The sequence below is a fragment of the Panthera tigris genome, chromosome B1 (genome assembly GCF_018350195.1).
Source record: "Panthera tigris isolate Pti1 chromosome B1, P.tigris_Pti1_mat1.1, whole genome shotgun sequence".
NCBI classification, from domain to species: Eukaryota; Metazoa; Chordata; class Mammalia; order Carnivora; family Felidae; genus Panthera; species Panthera tigris.
This window is the reverse complement of record NC_056663.1, coordinates 158,878,413-158,898,662: the sequence shown is the minus strand read 5'-3', so window position 1 is coordinate 158,898,662 and position 20,250 is coordinate 158,878,413. Positions and strand designations below refer to the sequence as shown.

General features: G+C 40.4%; 1 protein-coding gene across 3 annotated transcripts in view; it reads right to left on the bottom strand.

Moving 5' to 3' along the window:
- HOPX (HOP homeobox) overlaps positions 1 to 20,146 on the bottom strand; it is a 30,881-nt gene extending 10,735 nt beyond the window's left edge. The window contains exons 1-2 of one of the 3 annotated variants that reach the window (XM_042984463.1): positions 19,788 to 20,146; positions 4,446 to 4,594 (exon numbers count right to left, since the gene is read on the bottom strand). The gene's annotated coding sequence lies outside the window, so the exon portion shown is untranslated. Of the gene's footprint in view, positions 1 to 4,445; positions 4,595 to 15,897; positions 16,104 to 19,787 lie in introns of those variants that run through there. The other 2 variants (XM_042984458.1, XM_042984462.1) reach the window with 2 other exon arrangements.
- Between the last annotated feature and the right edge of the window lie 104 nt (positions 20,147 to 20,250).

Sequence of the window (20,250 nt, the reverse complement as noted above, 5' to 3'; positions counted from 1 at the left end):
ACAGGGTGCAAGGGACATCATCCAAGCTGTCAGTGTCTCCCAGAAATTGACAGATAGGAGTGGAATATTGATCTGCCTCCCAGGCTAACATGAGGGCTGCTTTCAAAAGAGAATTTTAGTTTGAGTATTTGTTTTTGTTTTTTGTTTGATTAATGTCCTTAAGCATGGAGCAGTAGTGCTCATGTCTGGTGGGGACTCAGAGTCACCTGTAAAAATGTCCAGGGTCATGGGGCGCCTGGGTGGCACAGTTGGTTGAGCAACTGACTTCTGCTCAGGTTATGAGCTCATGGTTTGTGAGTTTGAGCCCCACATTGGGCTCTGTGCTGACAGCTCGGAACCTGGAGCCTGTTTCAGATTCTGTGTCTCCCTCTCTCCCTGCCCCTCCCCCACTCATGCTCTGTCTCTCTCTGTCTCAGAAATAATAAATATTAAAAAAAATTTTTTTTTAAATGTCCAGTGTCACCACAGTCCTTCTGAATCAGAACAATTTTAGGAATCCAGGGTGGGAGAGATATAAAGAGTATTTCAGCTCCTATAAGATTTCACAATTTCATCATTAAAATCAATGATAAGTGTTTAGAACTTCTTATACTTTATGGCTGTAAAAATGCATTAAAATATCTTCTACCTCAGATGCTGTCAATCATCTCAACACTTGAGTGTAGGTTGAGGTAGTTTTAAAGGAATAAAGTTTTAAAAATAAAAAATATGTACCTTGGGAAAAAAACATTTAGACACCATGCTATTAATCTTTTGTACGTATGGTCAGGAAAGGGGAAAATGCCTTTCAAATTGTGATTTATAATGAGAAATTTTTCCCTGCTTTCAAAACTTTAGAAATAATATAAAACCCTTTTAAAAATCTTTCAGAAAAACGTATTTTTACATTGAAATCAGAGTCTAAGACAACAGATCATCGAAAGAAAGATTCCTTCCGTCTTTTCATATAAATATCTGTAATTGATTTAGAAGTTAAAAATCATAGTGGAAAGGACTGGGAAAACTTGACAAATGATTATCCTTCTCTAATTTCTTAAAGTTTCCAATCAGAAAAATGCTAAAATTAAGTTATCATTTATATGGATGAATTGTGTACTAGAACCTAAAACCGAATATTAGACTACAAATACACCAAATGTATATTTGTATACACAAAACATCACTACTGTGTTCAGGGAAACAGGATTCCAAATAGAAATAGGAAAATATATTTTTTAAGTGCTATATCAATTCTAGTTTTACATATTTAAAAAAACTAGAGGAAAATATAACAAAACGTTAGAAGTGATTATGCCTAAATTGTGGGTCTACAGATGGTATACCTTTTTTTCTTTATGTTTCTCTGGTTTTCCCCATTTTCTATAATAAGCATTTAGTATGTTGAAATTAGAAACTTTTTTTTCCTTAAAAAGACATCCCTGATCAGACTAATGATCCATCTTGCCCAGAGTTTTATCTGTATTGGTACCAAATTACATTTTCAGGGAAAACATGGAAGTTGTTTTCCATCAAGTCTACCCAGAAGATTAGGGAAGTGTACACTTTTATTTTCCACTCAAAGATCATTAGGTATCAAAAGGATATTTGTAATATACATGTGAGTTATGAAGCATAAATTAACCCTAATGAATCCTGCTCAATTTAAGAATTAAATCATTACCAAGACTATGGAAGCTACTTGCATTGCCTTCCCAATCCCACCCTCTGGCTTATTTGCCCCTGGAGGAAATCAAAATTCTGATTTTTGTATTAATCATTCCTTTGACTTTTAAATTAGATTCTATCACTTATGTATGGATCCCTAAAAGAACATATTTGTTTTAGCTTTGTATATTTTTGAGTTGTATAAAAGTAGTATAAACTATACTATATATATATTTTTATATATACTATATTTTATATATACCATATATTTTTATATATAGTGTATATATACTATATGTAATATAGTATATAGTGTATATATATACTATATACTGTATGTAATATAGTATATATATACTATAAAATATACTATATTTTATAGTACATATACTATAAAATATAGTATATTTTATATTATATAACTATATATATTATTTTTTAAAATTTTTTTAGAGAGAGAGAGCAAGTGGGGGAGAGAGGCAAAGAGAGAGAGAGAAGGAGGGAAGGAGGGAGAGAGAGAGAGAGAGAGAGAGAGAGAGAGAGTGTGTGTCTTAAGCAGGCTCCATGCTCAGTATGGAGCCTGATGTGGGGCTCAATACCATGATGCTGGATAGTGACCTGAGCCGAAATCAAGAGTCAGACACTCAACCCACTGAGCCACCTAGGCACCCCTATACTATACATAATTATTCTGTGAATTGCTTTTTTCATCAACATGTTTTCAAGATGCATCCATATTTCTGCATGTAGAGAAGTTCATTCATATTCAGTAGTGTTTCCATCTTGTGAATATACTATATTTAGGCCCTTTCCTGCTGGTGGATATTTGGATTGTTTTCACTTTTTTAATATTATGAACATTGCCTCTCGGAACATTTTTTCATATGCCTTCTGAAGCACATCCAAGAGGTTTCTCTAGGGTATACATGAGTGAAACAGGTCATAAGATACGTGGCTTTTAACTTTTCAACAGGATATCAACTTCTTTTCCAAAGTTGTTGAACAAGATTGTACTCCTACAAACAGTGTCTAGCATTTCCTTTGGTCTACATCCTCATCGATACGCGTGCTGTCAAACTTATTTTTTGCCAAAATTGTTATGTATTCTTTTTATCCATGAGTAATATCTAAACCTCTCACAGCTATTTATGTTTTCATCTTGCATAAGTTCTTGGGGCTAAAAGGTTCCATATGTTTACTATTTACTGTTTAAAAGCATTTCCTGTTCCAGCCCAGCAGGAGATTTGAAGTATTTTTTGAGAGTTTAGACTCTGTCTCCAGGCTAGTTTGTTATTTCCATGGGTCATAAAAAACAATACAGAAGATGTATGGAAAACCAATTATGGTAGATCTTTTGTCTGTCTTATGCTAGAAACGTTCCTATTTTCCCTTCTACAGAGCTCCTGGAAGTCAGGACTTGATTCTGAACTTTGAAACAAAACAAACCAAACCAAAACAAAACAAAACATGTTAACCATATCAATGATCCACTCCCCCACCACCACCCAAAGTGAATATCAAAGTCTCTGAATGGAAACAACAGATATGGATTTTAAATGACTGAGTAGAAGAAGAAGAAAGGATGAAGGGATAGACAGGAAGTGTTAAAAAAGACTACTAGGCGGTGGATTTAAAATAGGTATAAACCTGTAAAACCAAATAATGTGCTCAAGTGTTTGGACTGCCATACCATGAGCATGGAATGCTGAGCTCCAGTTCAAAAGCAATTTGTTCTTTTGGTTTCTCTCACAATCCTCTCTTAGTAATCAGAATGGAATTAGTCCTCTTTTGCTGCTGAGAAAGGTTAACTAACTTGTCTGCAGCATCGGAGGAAGACTCAGAATTCTACTTTTAACTCTGGCTCTAGCAGTAAAGGCAGTTTGTGGGGTTGTGAGTAACAGGATTGATTTATGCCTTTAAAATATATTCTCCTTATGCTCTACTGATGTCACAGATTCTAAGATATCACTGAATCAACTATTTGCATCATTGAGCTCTAATGTGAGTCAGTGTCTGTTATTTACTGAAGAACTGGAGCTGGCAGCAGCCAGTCTTTCCCAGCGTGGGACAGGCACTGCTGACCTGTTGTGGTCTCTCCAGTGTCATCCCCTTTGCTGCTACTGCAGCCTTCATGCAGACCTCCACATGCCTCCTGGGAAAGCCTTAGTGTCTACTTAACACCAAGGTAACTCACCCCCCTCAACTTTTGTTCTGACTCCGTTGTTTGAGGTGCAGATAAATTGGGGAGATTTGTTCAAGTTTGTCCATAAGGTCGGAGCTCTTAAATTTTGACTCAGGGTAACAGCTTCGGGCACATGCAGAACCACCTGCCAGCTCACAATGACAAGCACGCTGTTTTCCCAGAACATGCTGCACTTGACTCAATGAGGCAGGAAGACTGAGATGCCAACTTGTACTTGAGTTCCTGCCATTCCAGCTAGTGGCCAGGGGCCACACCATCCCAAGTACCTCTTATCCCCACCAAGGTTTGTCAGGCAAAGGGGTCATCAGTTTGGTTTTCGATGTTTCAGCCCTGCTCTGGGATTGCATCTCTCTTGGGAGCTGGAAACCCAAGGCTTAAAAATATGAAGGGCTGCCTTCTTTTAAGTTCTGTATATCTGATGTGTGCTTTTTAAAAAAAAAATTTTAACATTTTTATTTATTTTTGAGAGACAGAGAGAGACAGAGCACAAGCAGGGGAGGGACAGAGAGAGAGGGAGACACAGAACCCAAAGCAGGCTCCAAGCTGTCAGCACAGAGCTGGAGGCGGGGCTTGAACCCACAAACTGTGAGACCATTACCTGAGCTGAAGTCGGATGCTCAACCGACTGAGCCACCCAGGCGCCTCTGATGTGTCCTTTTATGTGTGCTTTGTGTAGTTGCTAATTCAGCTTACAACTTTCCAGGCGTTCCTCTTAATTCGCTTTTTTCTTGCCTTAGAAGCCCCTCTCTTCCAGGAAACCCAGCAGAATTAAGGCAGAATGAAATTTGAGTTAATATAGTCCTGAGGACAAGCAGTTAGAAATCCCAAATACTGACTGATGTGGGAAACAAAGGCAAAAGAAAAAATTAAATTTCCTTGCTACTTACAGCCCACTGACAAGTCTTTGAAACAGGCATAGTGACCTTCCTCTAGGAACTCAGCTGCCTGGATGTTAATACTTTGCTCAGGGCCAAAGGCAATATTAGCTTAACATTATCCCGACCTCCAAGATCCTATAAGTCTCCTTTAATATATAAAAATTCCTTTGGAAACTTCCTTTATCTCTACCCCCCAAATATATGTTAGCAATCATCCTCCAAGCATATGGCCCCCTGATATATATCTGAAGGGTCTCATGACTAAGGTTTTTATTTTTATTTATTTTTGAGAGAGACAGAGCATGAGTGGGGGAGGAGCAGAGAGAGAGGGAGACACAGACTCCAAAGCAGGGTCCAGGCTCTGAGCTATCAGCACAGAGCCCGACACAGGGCTCAAACCCACACTGTGAGATCATGACCTGAGCCGAAGTCAGACACCCAACCAACTGAGCCACCCAGGCGCCCCTCATGACTAAGGTTTTATTAAACAGTAATAAATGACCTTTTCTTAAAAACAGCTAACTCCCTCAAAGTCCTGGAAAACTTGCTTCCAAAATTTCTTAGAGACCTAATGCTATCCCTATCCCCCTCCCAACTTGAACGTATGTTCTTTCTTGGCCATCGGTTCTGAACCCCAACATTTCCACATCACTGATCATTCAAAACATCACTTTGCCGAGCCTCCATTTCTTTCATGTAAAGAAGGGATATAGTAACACACACCTTCACCTAGCTCACAGCTTTGTTGTAAAGTTCATATGATATTATTGTAGGGAAGTATTCCTAAACTATAAAGTGCTTGATTATGGAAGATATTGTTCTTTAAATAACTGTGAGCTAGGCGTTCAGTGGAGTGTCTCTTGGGTGGCAAGTTGGTAAGAACAGTTTATAAGTTTCACTCTTTCTTTTTTTTTTTTTTCAACTTTTTTTTTTTTGGGGGGGGGGGACAGAGAGAGACAGAGCGTGAACGGGGGAGGAGCAGAGAGAGAGGGAGACGCAGAATCGGAAACAGGCTCCAGGCTCCGAGCCATCAGCCCAGAGCCTGACGCGGGGCTCGAACTCACGGACCGCGAGATCGTGACCTGGCTGAAGTCGGACGCTTAACCGACTGCGCCACCCAGGCGCCCCAAGTTTCACTCTTTCTGAGTTGCAATTTCTTTTTATTTTTTTAAAGTTTATTTTGAGAGAGAGAGTACTCACAAACTGTGAGAACTCACAACTGAGCCAAAGTTGAACACTTAACCTATTGAGCCAATTTCTTTTAAAAATTTTTCTGGAATGGTAAAGCACAAGGGTTGAAATCAGAACCTTAAACACACACACACACACACACACACACACACACACACACACACACACAAAGCAAAACCTGTCTATATTGCTCCATCATAAGATGTATCTCTGGATGGAAGTTTTCAAAACTAACGAGGTGGGGATAGAAGGGTGGAGGATGTCATATGTTAAGCATGTTTTCTCGTTAGCACTTCTACATTGTGCGTTGATTTGAATTTAGTTGTTGGTATTTTTTTTTTTTTTGCTCATTTCTCACCACCACTTCTCAATTTGTCCTTTCATCTATTAATGAGGAAGCATTAATAGATCAGAAGATGAGTAGTGAGGAGTTAAATATAAGTAGGAGCAAATACTCTATGAGTTGGTGTGTAGATTTTTCTAGGCTGTCTTGGCGTAAGAGAATAATGACTAAATTGAAATCATTTTAAAATAATTTGAGGGCACCTGGGTGGCTCAGTCAGTTAAGTGTCTGACTCTTGATTTCTGCTCACCTCATGATCTCACGGTTCATGAGTTTGAGTCCTGCATCGTGCTGTGTGCTGACATCATGGAGCCTGCTTGGGATTTTCTCTTTCTCTGCCCTTTCCTCATGTGCACATGCTCTGTCTCTCTCGAAATAAATAAATAAACTTAAAAAAAAATAATTTGTTCCTGGGCCTGTCTTCCCCACTAAATTATATGCTCTTCTGTGTGTGTATGTGTGTGGGGGGGGTGATATGTCATCTCTTAAACATTTATATCTCTCCAGCATTCATTAGGAGTATCTGGCACTTAAAAGGGCTCATTATTTGCTGACCTGAACTTAACCAATTGGCATCTGGCATGACTTGATTTAGGACATAAGTTGGAAAAACACTGTTTTGTATTTTCAACAACCAGGACTGACCATGTTCAAAACCAAAACATTACATTGGAAAAAATAACTTTCCAGCCTTCTAATCTTTTGGTCCTTACTGCCTGAAACAGCATGGAGTAGATTCCTATCTTTTGAATTGCATACAGAAATCTCATCCCTGCTACAACAATAACAACATATTTATTGATCAATTACTATGTGCCTGGCATAGTCCTACATCTTAGATGCATTAACTCATATAATCATCAGAGGAAGCAGCATTATGGGATAGGCACTCTTACTGTCTCCATTTTATACATGTAGAAACTGATGTAAATGGAAACTTCTATACCTTTCCCAAGGAGATGTATATAACTTTCCCCAAATACAAATGTAGTGAGTGGTAGAGCAGGGATTCAAACCCAGAATGTCTAGCTTCTGCATCTGTGTTCTTAGCCACTACACTGTATTTCCTCTCTGCATTAAGTAGCCATGTAGACCAAAGAACTTTGATGGTGGTTGTGGAAAGAGGAGCAGTAAAGCCAGGTGGTACCTCCTGGGACAAAAGTAAGGCAGTGCCCTGTGTCTACCCTGGCTTCCCTGTGGGGTGGAGCCAGCCTGGCAGTGTCTCCCTGCCTGTGACATGTTTCGAAACCTTGGTGACCAACATGGCTCTGACCCAGTTAAATGGATTAGTGATTTCAGTTAATACCAACAGCACCACCAACCAGGCTGGCTTTCTTTTCCACACATGCTCTTCTTTAATTGGTACAGACATAAATTGAAAGATGACATTATGTGAATAATATAGTGTACAAATGAATAGTTTTTGGCATCTGACAGGATGGAATATAAAGGTTGGCTTCAACCAGGCCAGCTGGATCTTAGTGACTATTGCTGCTACTTAATTGCTAGATTTACAGAGTCACATTGAGTTGATTAAGGAATCTCCTGAAGTTGTTGTTGAAACAAGTTCCTCAGTTGTCTAGACTTTCTACAGCTACTTACAGAAAATAGCAAGATATTATAAAGAGATATTGGAGGCAGTAGTGGGGGCGGATGTGGGGAATGTCTGTGAATGACTTCCAGCAGTGAATTAATCATTAACCCTGCACATACAATTCTTTGTGTACACATTGACTTCTTTTCATTGGTAGCCCAACTCATACTCTAAGTCAAAGCTTTGTATGTAGAAACATGGGGAAATAGTTCAAGATAATAATAAAACCTCAGACTTTTTTGTGATATGAAATAAGCAGAATATTGGTCTACCTCCTTCTAAATAGATGGGCAGAGGGCCTGGGTGGCTCAGTCAGTTGAGCATCTGACTCTTGATTTTGGCTCAGGTCATGATCTCATGGTTCATGGGATCAAACCCTGTGACGGGCTCTATGCTGACAGCATGGAGCTTGCTTGGAGTCCTCTCTCTCTCTCCCCCCACCCTAATAAATAAATAAGCTTTAAAAAGAAAGAAAGAAAGAAATGGGCAAATGAAAGAAGGCAACCCCATTTCTGTAATGTCCTTATAGAAGATCTCCATATTGTAAACAGATTGCTTTTCCAAAAGTCAATCTCTACCATGATTGTTACAAACTCAGAAGAAATTTTCTCTAGACAGAACATGATAAATTGTAGGTAGAACTCCAGGCTAACCCACAAGAGGGAGTGTAACTAAAATGCTACATATTTGTTACAGAAGAAAAGTAGAAAATAATCCTGTTGAAATATCTTCAAGAAGTTTCATAAGATATCATTTCACTTTGAAAGCAAATACTTAAGAAAAAGCAGTTTTAATTAAGATTTGGCTTACAGAAATGAGGTTCTGTGCAGATACCGAAGGGGTTTTCAGGAAACTTTAAGGAAGCTAGAGGTTTATAGCACAACCCTGATGTATCTCAAGTATCCAGAATAGTCCCAGACACATTGTTGGATGTGCAGTGAATACATATTGAGTGCATGCTGGTTGAACTTTATTTTCACTTCAGGAACTATGACTTTCCCATCTCTTATAAAGGCACAGTCATTAGAGCTATATTCATGTCATAGATGAAATAAAGAAGGGGAAAGAGGACAAAGGGGAATGTTGAGAAGCACTGATGTGACATGTAGGTTACCTGAGACATAATTAATGATCAATAAAGAAAAACCCAGAGATTACTTTGCATGGTCCTCTCCTCATCCTTTTACCCAAGGCAAAAGAAAGAAGGGGATAGGAAAAGTTTTGTGCCTTGCATTTCCTGGGCCAGCCACCAAGAGGTGCTGTCAGACAAGAACAGTTGAGTTGCTGGCCAGAGCTCTTTGCAGGTGGGAGGAGAAAGAAGCCGAAATAAGATTCTTGTGAGTGTATAGCCTTAGTTAGAGAGGGAGTGTTGTATATCTTTAATGGGTTATATGTAAAGGATATATTTTAAATCTTCATTAATGAATGAAAATATTAAACTGGTATAGGATATTGGAAAGAGCACTGGGCAAAGAGTCAGACCTGCATTTCAACTTTTAGCTCCTCTACTTAATAGTCACATCACCTTGGCTGAGTTTCATTTTTTTAAAACTTACTTCTCTTCTCTGCAAAATGTGGTGAAAAACTTTCTTCCTTTTCTATTTACTGTAATTGTGATTCAGTGAGATTCTGCTCAAGAAACAACTTAGAAGACTGTAAAATGACATTTATATTTCCAAAAGTGTAATGATTTATTCACCCAGGAAAGTGAAGATGTTGGGCTAGATGACCTCTGAGATCATTTCTCCTCTGAAATTCTGATGATCAGCACGGCCTGGGTTTAAATTATCATGTTATTCCTCATCAACAGTTTACTAATGTCACTGACCCAAGAAAGAGGAATGCTGTGGCCCATTACAGGCTATGCCCCTGGTTTGCTGAACAGTTTGTGCCTGGATTCTACTTCAAAGGACAACTGAAGAGCCCATGAAACATTTTGAACCAAGGTGCTTTTTTAATATTCAGCCTATCTGTTAAATTAACGTGACCACATAATTTGCCATCTAACCTAGAACACATATGTGTAAAAGGAATGCTGTGAGTAATTACATCAAGGCAACAGCATACCTCAAGTGTCCCAGGCAAACCTGGATACTGGTCCCCTTATATGTAAAATGTTAAACTTCTCACTTAGGTGAGGGATAGTAAAAACATTCCTGTTGAATTTAGGTATCTGTACTGCTGTTACAGATAAGCAAGATGCAGTTCTGTTAGAATCTTAGAAGACAGAAACATACATATCTAACCATGGTAATGAACAGAAGGCTGCGTTTTGCTCTTAAGAAAACCTATTGTTGCAGCTTTGTGGTTAAAAATAAGAGGATACACTACAGTTTCAAATTTCCTGACATTTCCTTTTTATTCCAGTTTGAATGGGTAGGATACAAATTTGTCTGATGGGGTGAATATGCTGGGGCCTCTGCCTGCTTTGGGTATTGTTACTATGGTTGTGCTAATGCTTAGTAAGTGTGAATGTTCATTACATCTCAAACAAAGTTTGGTCCTATGATCAAATATAAACAAAGGAACAAATACGGCTTGCACTAGAGATTTCCACCAGGCACAGCCATGTGCTCAGAGCTTTTCAAACCAGATAATCCAGGAGGGGAGAGACTTGTGAAGCAAATTGAATTATCAAATCTCTTTGAAAATGTCTGATGCCCTAATGCACCAGAAATCAGACAAATAGATTTCTGCTAAGGCAGTGGGCAGGGGGAATCTCAATGTTTTCTAAAGAAAACTATTAAACATAAAGAGAAAGTTACACTACTAAGGTTAGAAGCAAATAACAAAAAGATTAACTTTCTAAACAGTTTGTGGACAGGAAAAATGGCACAAGTAAGTCAAAATGGAAGATAATAAATATGCCTTTTATGTGTTAAGTTATTTTATTCATTTGTGGTAACTTATTTGGCTTCCTAATTCTGTTTGATTTAGAACATTAATTAAATTAATTAGATGAATAGGCTTCAGGGTAGGGAGATGTATGTTTGTTACATAGAAGATGAGGGGTGCTCAAAAATTTAAACACTGATGATAAAAATCATTCTGGTATTTTGTTTATTTATTTTGAGAGAGAGTGAGAGAGCATGCGTGTGTACAAGTGGGGGAGGGACAGGGAGAGAGAATCCCAAGCAGAATTTCACAAACCAGGAGATCATGACCTGAGCTAAAATCAAGAGTCTGACACTTAACCAACTGAGCCACGTAGGTACCCTGAAATCAGTCCGGTATTTAAAATATCTAATACAGTGAAGGGCACCTGGGTGGCTCAGTTGGTTAAGCATTGGACTCTTGATTTCAGCTCAGGTCTTGATCTCAGGGTCATGAGTTCAAGCTCTGTGTTTGACTCTGTGCTGAGTGTTAAGCCTATTTAAAAACACACACACACACACACACACACACACACACACACACACACACAAAGGTTCATACCGTGAAGTCACACACAGATAACTGAGAATCAAGTAGAATTGTCCTATTGCTCTGTAGCCATTTAGTCACTTTAGATTTTTTTTTTCTGAAGAGGTTCTTATTTCTAGTGCCTGACTCTGAAAAGGGGCTGTCCATTTGTAATTCTGGGGACATTTCACCATGATTAATTTTTTGAAAATGTGTACCAGGTTCTACGATATTTTTGCCTGAGCCCTAATTACATAACAAGGAACAATAATTAGGGAGTTTCATGGTATTGCACATGTAGGCCTCTGTAACCTGTCTAATGCAAGCAGCTATAACTTCCTCAGGTTATTTGTACATTTTGAAATGTCTAGAAAAGACTCTAAAGAATGGAATTACCTCCTTGTGCAAACCTACTGGAATCAATTATTTTTTTAATGGTCCAACCGCCATTCTTATTTTATGACTGTAATTAGGTAATGAATAAAATGACATGCACTTGGTACTTTCTGGAGCTCCAAAGTATGCCAAAGTCCAACCATTCATGCTGCTTGTTGCCATGCAACTCAATTATATAGCCCTTATTTTTTTACCCAGTTGTTTTTATGAACAGGTGTTCAACTAATGGGACAAACAGAGGGTGTGCGGCTACAGCCTTCTCATTAACATCACAAAATAATTGAAAAAAACAGATACTCCAGAAAGTCCATCTCAGGGGATAACTCTGAATCTAAAGTAGATCGTTTCTCTGAGCATTAGACATGATGCTGCAGAAAGGCTGGATGGAACTTCAGAAGACCCACACTCTGCTTCCAGCAATGTCACTTAAATCACCAAGTGACTTTGGATAACTCGATTGCTTTGAACCTCCATTTCTTTGTCTACAATTGAAGCTCTCCCTACCTAGCTATAATAATCCTACCCCTACCTATCTCACAGGTTTTTTTGTAGGATTCAATGAGATGGATTATGTTTATGAATAGCACTATAAATTATAAATACTATATAAATACAATGTATCATTATTAAGGTTCTAATCCCTTTCCTGGTGATTCAGGATCTAATGTCTGGCAACTGTGTTTTGCTGGATCTAATGTCCAGCAACTGAGTGCCATCAGGTTTTGCAATCATTAAAATATCAAGATTGAGCCCTGCAAGGGGCTCCTTACTGACAGCGTGGAGTCTACTCGGGATTCTCTCTCTCCCTCTTTCTCTGTTCCTCCCCTGCTCATGCTCTCTTTCTCTCTCTCTCTCAAAAAAAAAACCATTTAAAATATCAAACCATTTTAGGGGTGCCTGGGTGGCTTAGTCGGTTGAGCATTCAATTCTTGATCTTGGCTCAGGTCATGATCTCGAAGTTTGTGGGTTTGAGCCCGACATCTGTGCTGTCAGCATGGAGCCTATGTGGGATTCTGTCTCTTCCCCACCCTGCCCCTCCCCTACTTACACATGTGTGCTGGCTCTCTCTCTCTCTCAAAATAAATAAATAAACTTTAAAAAATAGCAAAACAGTTTAGAAACTTTACTGAACCTTATGACTAATATGATTTCTTAGAACATTGCATTTGCTTTGTCCAGGTAATCAATGACCAATATAGAGAAATAAAATGCTTCCAGAATTGACTAGCCCAAGTTGAAGAAAATGACATTGAGAAGGGGAGATCACTGAAGATCACACTCTTTAAGTTCCAGAATATTATTTCAGTCTCTTATTAAAGTCTTAGTAAATTACTAAGGAACTCAGAAAAGCTTCTAAATATTTGAAATACTAGATTAGACCTCGTGAGATCATGTGTCTCCATATCTTATGGACAATTCAGTATTCCGCATTGCTTAAAGAAAACATAGGTCATCTAGCCTACCCCTTTCCCTTCCCCTGCTCCCCATCAACCAGATCTAAAGGGTGTTCAACTATACATATGAGTATATTCATTATGGCATGCTTTGTGAGAACTGGAGACAACAGAAATGTCCAGAGGATTCGATAAGCAAAGAGTGCATATAAATAAGAAACCAATAAAAAGCAGTTAGAAACAATGCATTGGAAATATTAGAAATATAATCGGCAACATAGGTAGATCTTAAGAATATGGTGTCAAGAGCAAGAAAGAGGGTGAATGAGAGAAAAAATAGAATGAGATGTAAAACCTGAGAACCTAAGAAGGGTCTTGCGTGTACTACGAATTAAGGAATATGTTAACATGAGCCTCAAAACAAAACAAAGACTTTAAAAATTAAAGGTTATTTGACTGCCTCATCTTTCAGACCTTACCTGTATAATTCTTTCTAAGGTATTTTTTTGCATAATGAGGGACTACTTCCTGACTCACTCAATACCCTTCATGCTGCAGCCCCCACCAATATCTGGGCTTGGTTTGTCTACTCTCAGCTGTCCAGGTGAATGGCTGATGGTTGACCTCCATGACCACCCTCCATGCTTTTCAACACCATCATCAAATCGCTTTCTAGTCTTGTCCAAGTTAAATAACATCAGGCCCTTTTGCCCCTCCTTATGGATTTCGTTTTATTATTATTTAGTCATCTAGGAGTTTTTCTGAGCTAGTTCCAAGGACTCTCCTCCTTTTTAAATTGTGGAACCTGAACCGGATATAATGTTAATGAAAGAGGAGAGGACCTCCCACTTTCTCCAGTCCTGCTTCATACACCCCATTGCCAGCCATCTCCAAAGGATGCTGTTCTACCCCCAGAAAGAGCACGAAGAATACATAATAAAGGGTTAGACACTTACAGGCATAAGTAAAATTAAATTAAAGTTCTTTTCTAAAATATATTTCACTCCTGGGAACCAGTAGACTAGAAATTTGGAAAGGAGTGAGGGGATATAAGAGCTAGGGACATTGTTTATATACGTTTTCTTAGGGAGAAACCACACAGGAAGGAAATGAAAGTACATCAGTGAAGACTAGACTATCTAAGCAGATCTGTCATTTCCTTAAGAATTCCAGGAAACTTCCATCGTGATCCTCTAGATCTACTGGCTAGAATGACAGCTATTAGTTTCGTGCCCAGTATATACTAAGAGATTAGAACAGATCAGTGTCTGCTTTAGATTGTTTCTGGTTTTGTTTTAACATCAAAGTACAGAGTAGTTCTGAAAGATCTGGCTGGGTTTTCATGTTTGGTCACATTGTATCAAAACTTCAGAAGCAAATTATAATAAGTTATATGAGGATGGGTAAAAATTAACTTCTCTATTTTTAAAAGAGCTTCTATCATTATCCAAACATGGCCATAAGCTAACATTAGACCCTGAAGCAAATAGAGTAACTTGACCTTGTGATGAACAATCCCCTGAACCCCTAGCATTCATGTTGAACTTCTCTTTGTCAAGCCAGTATAAATCTACCAGCTCTCCGTCTGGGCTGTACAGATACAGTGCTTCCCACAGGGAACCTGAGTCACAGAGGGAGTGAGTGACTTGGCAGAGAGGCCAGAATGAGGTGTGGGGAGGCCTGGGTTCCAGACCCAGCTCAGCCACCAACTAATCCTGAGATGCAGGACAACTCACTTTACTCTTGATCTTTCATGTATTGTATTCACAGGTGACCATATAGTTTATTGCTCAGGCCAAGTCTTTTTTAAAGTGAAAGGGGTGTTATTAATAATCCACTGGGACAACTGATATTTCCGGCTCCCTCTGGCTTTAAAATCCCATTACAGCTGAATTAGAGCTGAAAATAGGACCCAGGTTCCTGAACATGAGACCCGTCTTCTGCTCCCCAGGCCAGGCTGTCCTCTGCAGGACTCGTTTACACAGGGATTCTGTGAAAGAGTGTTCAGCATATCGCTTGAAGATTGATGAAGGGAGTTTCCCAGCAAATAGAAAGGATGGGCTGACTTGTACCTGTTTGGTCATGTATCCACACACCCGAACCCCATGTATGTTCAGAAACAACAGTACTGAGATGCCAAATCCACATCAGGGGCATTGAAAGGTAGGGTGGTCAAGGGAGCCAGGGCCAGGAAGAGAGCAGGTGCACCACCCCCCCTGCATCAGGAGAAGCCCTCTTTTTGCAGCCTCAAGCCAGGTCTCCACCAGCCTGCCCAAGGCGAGCAGACAGGATGGGGGACGGGTGTGGTCCAGGGGCTGCCTCGGGATCCTCAGGTGCTGGTTTTTAAGTAGACAGGATAGTACTTTATAAATCACTGTGGGCCATATGCCACCCTTCTTCCAACAACTTCATGTTTGCATACTTCTGTTGACCATCCCCATTCACTTGGCTTTTTAAAAGTTTGAGGAAGCCATCGACAGCATCTAAAAATTAATCTGGGTTAGGTCATGACACAGGGTTAAAAAAAAATGTCCAAGTGAACTAAGCCATTCCACACTAAGAGGATTTGTGAAAACAAAGGTGAAATGTTCAAAGAAAACCCATCCAAAGAAGCCAAAAATTCTGTCACTGTTATACAAAGCTATTTTACCAGTTGTGCAATCATGCCACTCATTTTAAAAAAAAATTATTTTTGGTGAAACTCTGAATGGCAAGAGGAGGAAACATCAGGCTTCCAAACAGCAGCATTGGACCAGTGTTGGTGGCCACCCTGATGCCAATAGCCTAATCCTTTCCCCTGAGCTTGAGTGCCCCGTGTCTCCCCGTCTCCCAGGAGTCAGGATGGTGCTTACCTTCTCCCTCCTCACCTTGCTGCTTCACTCACAGATGAAGCCAGAGGGCTCTGGACTCCTGGCTGCCTGCAGACTCTGCTTCCCCAGAGGAAGGTTAATTACATACCTGGCCACACCCCTCTTTAGGGACAAGACCTACCACATGCAGCTGCCACTTGCCAGCAAGAGCTTTCTAATTTCAGCTTTCCTAATGGAAGAAAGGGCTATGGAGGACCCAGAGTTACAGGAACTGAGGGCACCTCTTGCCTCAGGCTGCAGTACTGAGTCCCCAAGGAAGGAGGCCCTTGTCCCTAAGGCTAGGCAAGCTGCTCTGCCAGTGCCAGCCTTCCATGCAGAAGAGGAACTACGTAATAATTATAAAGCCCTGTGAGCAGAATTTCTTGACATTTTATCTCCACTGTAGTGTCTTTAAGGTGGCTCTCTGTTTCCCAGAAAGATAAATGCTGCCATCTCCAATGAGCACAAAATGCAGTGAACAAAGAATAGACAAATTCAGGAAAAGCATTCTGTGAAGCCCCACAGTCTGTAGGGAATTCCCTAAGGGATGTGATTTGAGGAATTCTACGGCAAACCCCCAATCTTGGTATATTTTCCCCCATCAGGTTGCTTGGAAATTTTTAGGGATTATATATTTCGCCTAAAACTTTGATTCTCCTGATTGCCCCAAATGGTAATTATATTTATATAACATTTCAAAGAATTCCCAGATATGTTATCTTGCTAGAATCTAGTTAATATACTGGGGGGTGGGGAGGACATAACTCATTAAAACAATTATTGTGTATTAACATCATAACTTTAATTAGTTTTCCAGAGATGGATAAGCAAAGCCCCGAGGGGATGAGACCCTGGAAATCAGACATGTTTGGATGAGAAGGGAGCTGAGAAACCACCTAAAACCTGGCTAGCTGGCCCAGGCAGAGCAGGTGAGATGTGTGGTCCCATGGGCACCCCTGCATCCACACAGGAGCCAAGGTGAGAGACAGACAGAACAGCAGTAGCCACGAAGACAAACTTCACCCACTCATGCTTCTGCCTGGGGCCAACCTGGAAACCACAATGAAGAGCCCCTGTAGTGCCAGATAGACTCGTCCCAACGCTGAGAACTGTGCCAGTTCCTAAAGTAACAACTTGCCCCTGTCCCCCACAGAGCGCCTGGTGCCATCGGCTGAGATTCTTTCAGTAAGTATTATCTGGCTTATATCAGATATTTTTGAGGGAACAAAAGGAAGCTTTCGTTTTGAAACATCCCTTCTCACGTGTTAGCACAGTCCTTAAATAATGCACCTTTGAGGTTCTGAGTAATTCTTCCTGCTGTCGGCCCTGAGCGTGTCTGGATGCCAAGAATTTGCTTGAAATGCACGGGATGCCCTATCCTAGCTTGAGCTGAAAATGTGGTTTTGAGGACCCAGTAGCGTTGAGATCCTGTTGCTGTCCTCCCTGGGTTCTGGGACCCAGTGGCTGTGTGGTCAGGGGCAAACCCACCCTCTCTCTGGGCTTCTCTGTCCTCCTGTGTCAGGGAGGAGTTTGGATTTGACTGCTTCTGATTCCTGGCTGCATATTAGAATCACTTTAAAAAACAATGCCAGGACTGCGCACCCAGGAATCCTTACTTAATTGGTTGGGGTGTGGCCAGTCCTGAGTATTTTTAAAAACAGTTTTCCAGGTCTGCAATTGCTGAGTTAAATGATCTCTGGAAACTTCCAGGTCTATAAAAGTCCGCAATCCTGATGGTCTTGTCCTCCATTGTATTTATTAAATTAATTTTTTCCCAGACATATTTTTTTTTAATTTTCAGTATGTTACATGGGCTAATTTTTAGAAATACCTTTAATCATATAGAAATGGTATATTATTAAAGTATTGTTTGTTGGGGTATAATGGCATATAATATTGCATGTGTCTAAAATATACGATCTGATATATTTTCACATGTAAGTAATGGTTACCACAATCACAATAGTGAACATACCCATCACCCCCAAAGTTTTCCATACCCCTTGGTGATCCTCTTACCCCTTTTCTCTCCCATCCTCTTCCCCAGGTAACCACTGATCTGCTTTCTGTTACTATAGTTTGCATTTTCTATCATTTCATACCAGTGGAATCATACAATATGTACTATTTTTCGCTTGGCTTCTTTTTTAAAAATATTTTTTTTTTATATTTTAGATAGAGAGAGACTGAGCACAAGTGGGTGAGGGGCAGAGAGAGAAGGAGACACAGAATCCGAAGCAGGCTCCAGGCTCTGAACTGTCAGCACAGAGCCTGACACCGGGCTCAAACTCACAAATTGTGAGATCGTGACCTGAGACGAAGGACGCTCAACCAACAGAGCCACCCAGGCGCCCCTCGCCTGGCTTCTTATTATGTCCTTATACTTCAGATATCAAGCTTTTTGAGAACAGGATCCACCTTTTATTTCTTTTCTCTTCCTCCAGGACCCCACCTTATCTTTGCCCCAAGAAACCCTTTAGCCATTATTTGCTTGATGGGAATCAGACCTTTATGACCTTAGAAGTGAGCTTCAGTTTGGTGTCCAACCCCCTGCTGCTTCTCTGTAGGTTCCTACTCAGCAGCTTCAGCTCAGTGTAAAAATAATGCATTAGCTTAAATGCATTCATTTGGGGTGCGTGGCGTTCTAGGGCTCCAGAAAATGAGTGATGTGTGTCAAGGTATGTGTTGAGGCAGGGGCAACTACCTGGGCAAGGTCCTTGGCTTTCACCGATTCTTAATCACTAGATTTTTTTTTTTTTTTCAGAGAGAGAAGAGAAAGAGAGAGAGAGACGGGGGTGGGGAGGGGCAGAAAGAGAGTGGAGCTTGACTTGGGGCTCGATCTCACTACCCCGAGATCATGATCCCAAGATCACCTGAAATTGGACACCCAACTGACTGTGCCATCCAGGTGCCCTGCCAGATTCTTGACCCAAAAGGAGGAACTATAGAATTTATGTCATGCTTTAGTTCTATTATAATCCTATATATATTTTACAAATATGATGTCTAATCATAACTCCTCTACTGTCTGTCCCCTCTCCTCCCTAGCCCCTCTCCTTTGTTTTGTTCTCTGCCTGCTCTGATTATACTCTCCCTCCTTTGCTAAAGATCCTATAGGCCTGTTGAGTGGCAGTGTGGCTCCACAGGAACTTTTTGCCTGGCCCTTCTCTTTAAGACCTTCTCACCTAAGTCATGTGGAGTGTTGTGCCTCTTTAGTCAATGATTCTTATTCCCCTTTGTTTAGCACATTCCCCGAATACCTGGATACCCATTGTGCTCAAATATCACAAACCTATATTTCCTCAAAACCCAGAGCATGGGATTCCTTTTTACCTTAAGCAAGATCAGTGTTTGCATTGTTGTAAATTAGTATTATAAGAACCGGACCTAACAAGAAATAGCACTGCAACTTCACAATTGAGCCACCTCTACTTAATCCAGAGATAGCCCCTCTTATCCCACTATATAAAACACACAAAAAAATTTTAATAATACTGTGTCTGATTTTAGACTGAGATGAATAATAGCAACATCAGCTTCTAAATGATAAATCCCTAGGTATCTGGCACAGTCACACAAACAGTGGTTTCCAAGTGGCTTCCAGAGATAGGAGAGAGCAAGAAAAACATCTTACCTTCTGGCCAAAAGGCCAAAATGGACTCTACCTTGCTCCAAGTCCACCTCAACCCCTTGCATGTTTGCAAGGGTCTGATACACTACACCCAGCAATGTTCTCTGGCTCCCTGCTTGGGACTAACTCTTAACTTTTATTCTCCCTTTCACCTCTATGCTTCCCCAGCAGAATAGTGACTATGGGAACTATAACATTTCAGTCCAGTTTCTACACAATCTCATTCCTCTGCAATAAAGGCAAACCTCTGAAAGTTACTTACGTGGCAGTGGCAAAGACAAGCCCTGGATTTGGAAGCTGAGTTTGCTGATGCCAGCCCGCTTAAATAGCTGGGTTGGCTGACGCAGGCTGTTGATAGCACGTTTATTTACGCCTGTGAGTGCACGCTCAAGCAAGGACCTGAAAAACCTGCGGTGTGGGCAGGAGGAAGGCAGCTGAAAGTATGCCGAAGTTACATCTCTCCTGGTTATTCAAGTTTGATATGCAGGCGGTGACTTCTGAGTTTTCATGGAACTTTCTCAGCACCACCTTCTTGTGCCTGATCTCTTTCTTAGCCAAGTAAGACTCTTCAACCAAGATTAGATGGGAGATGCTGCTGAGAGAGGAAGGAAGCAACAAAGGACCCTGAACCCCTGCACCAAGTTCCTTATTTTGAATGGGCTTCCAGTTAGATGTTGCCTCATTTTAAACCATAGACTTAGTGAGGTTGATTTCACAGCTCTGTG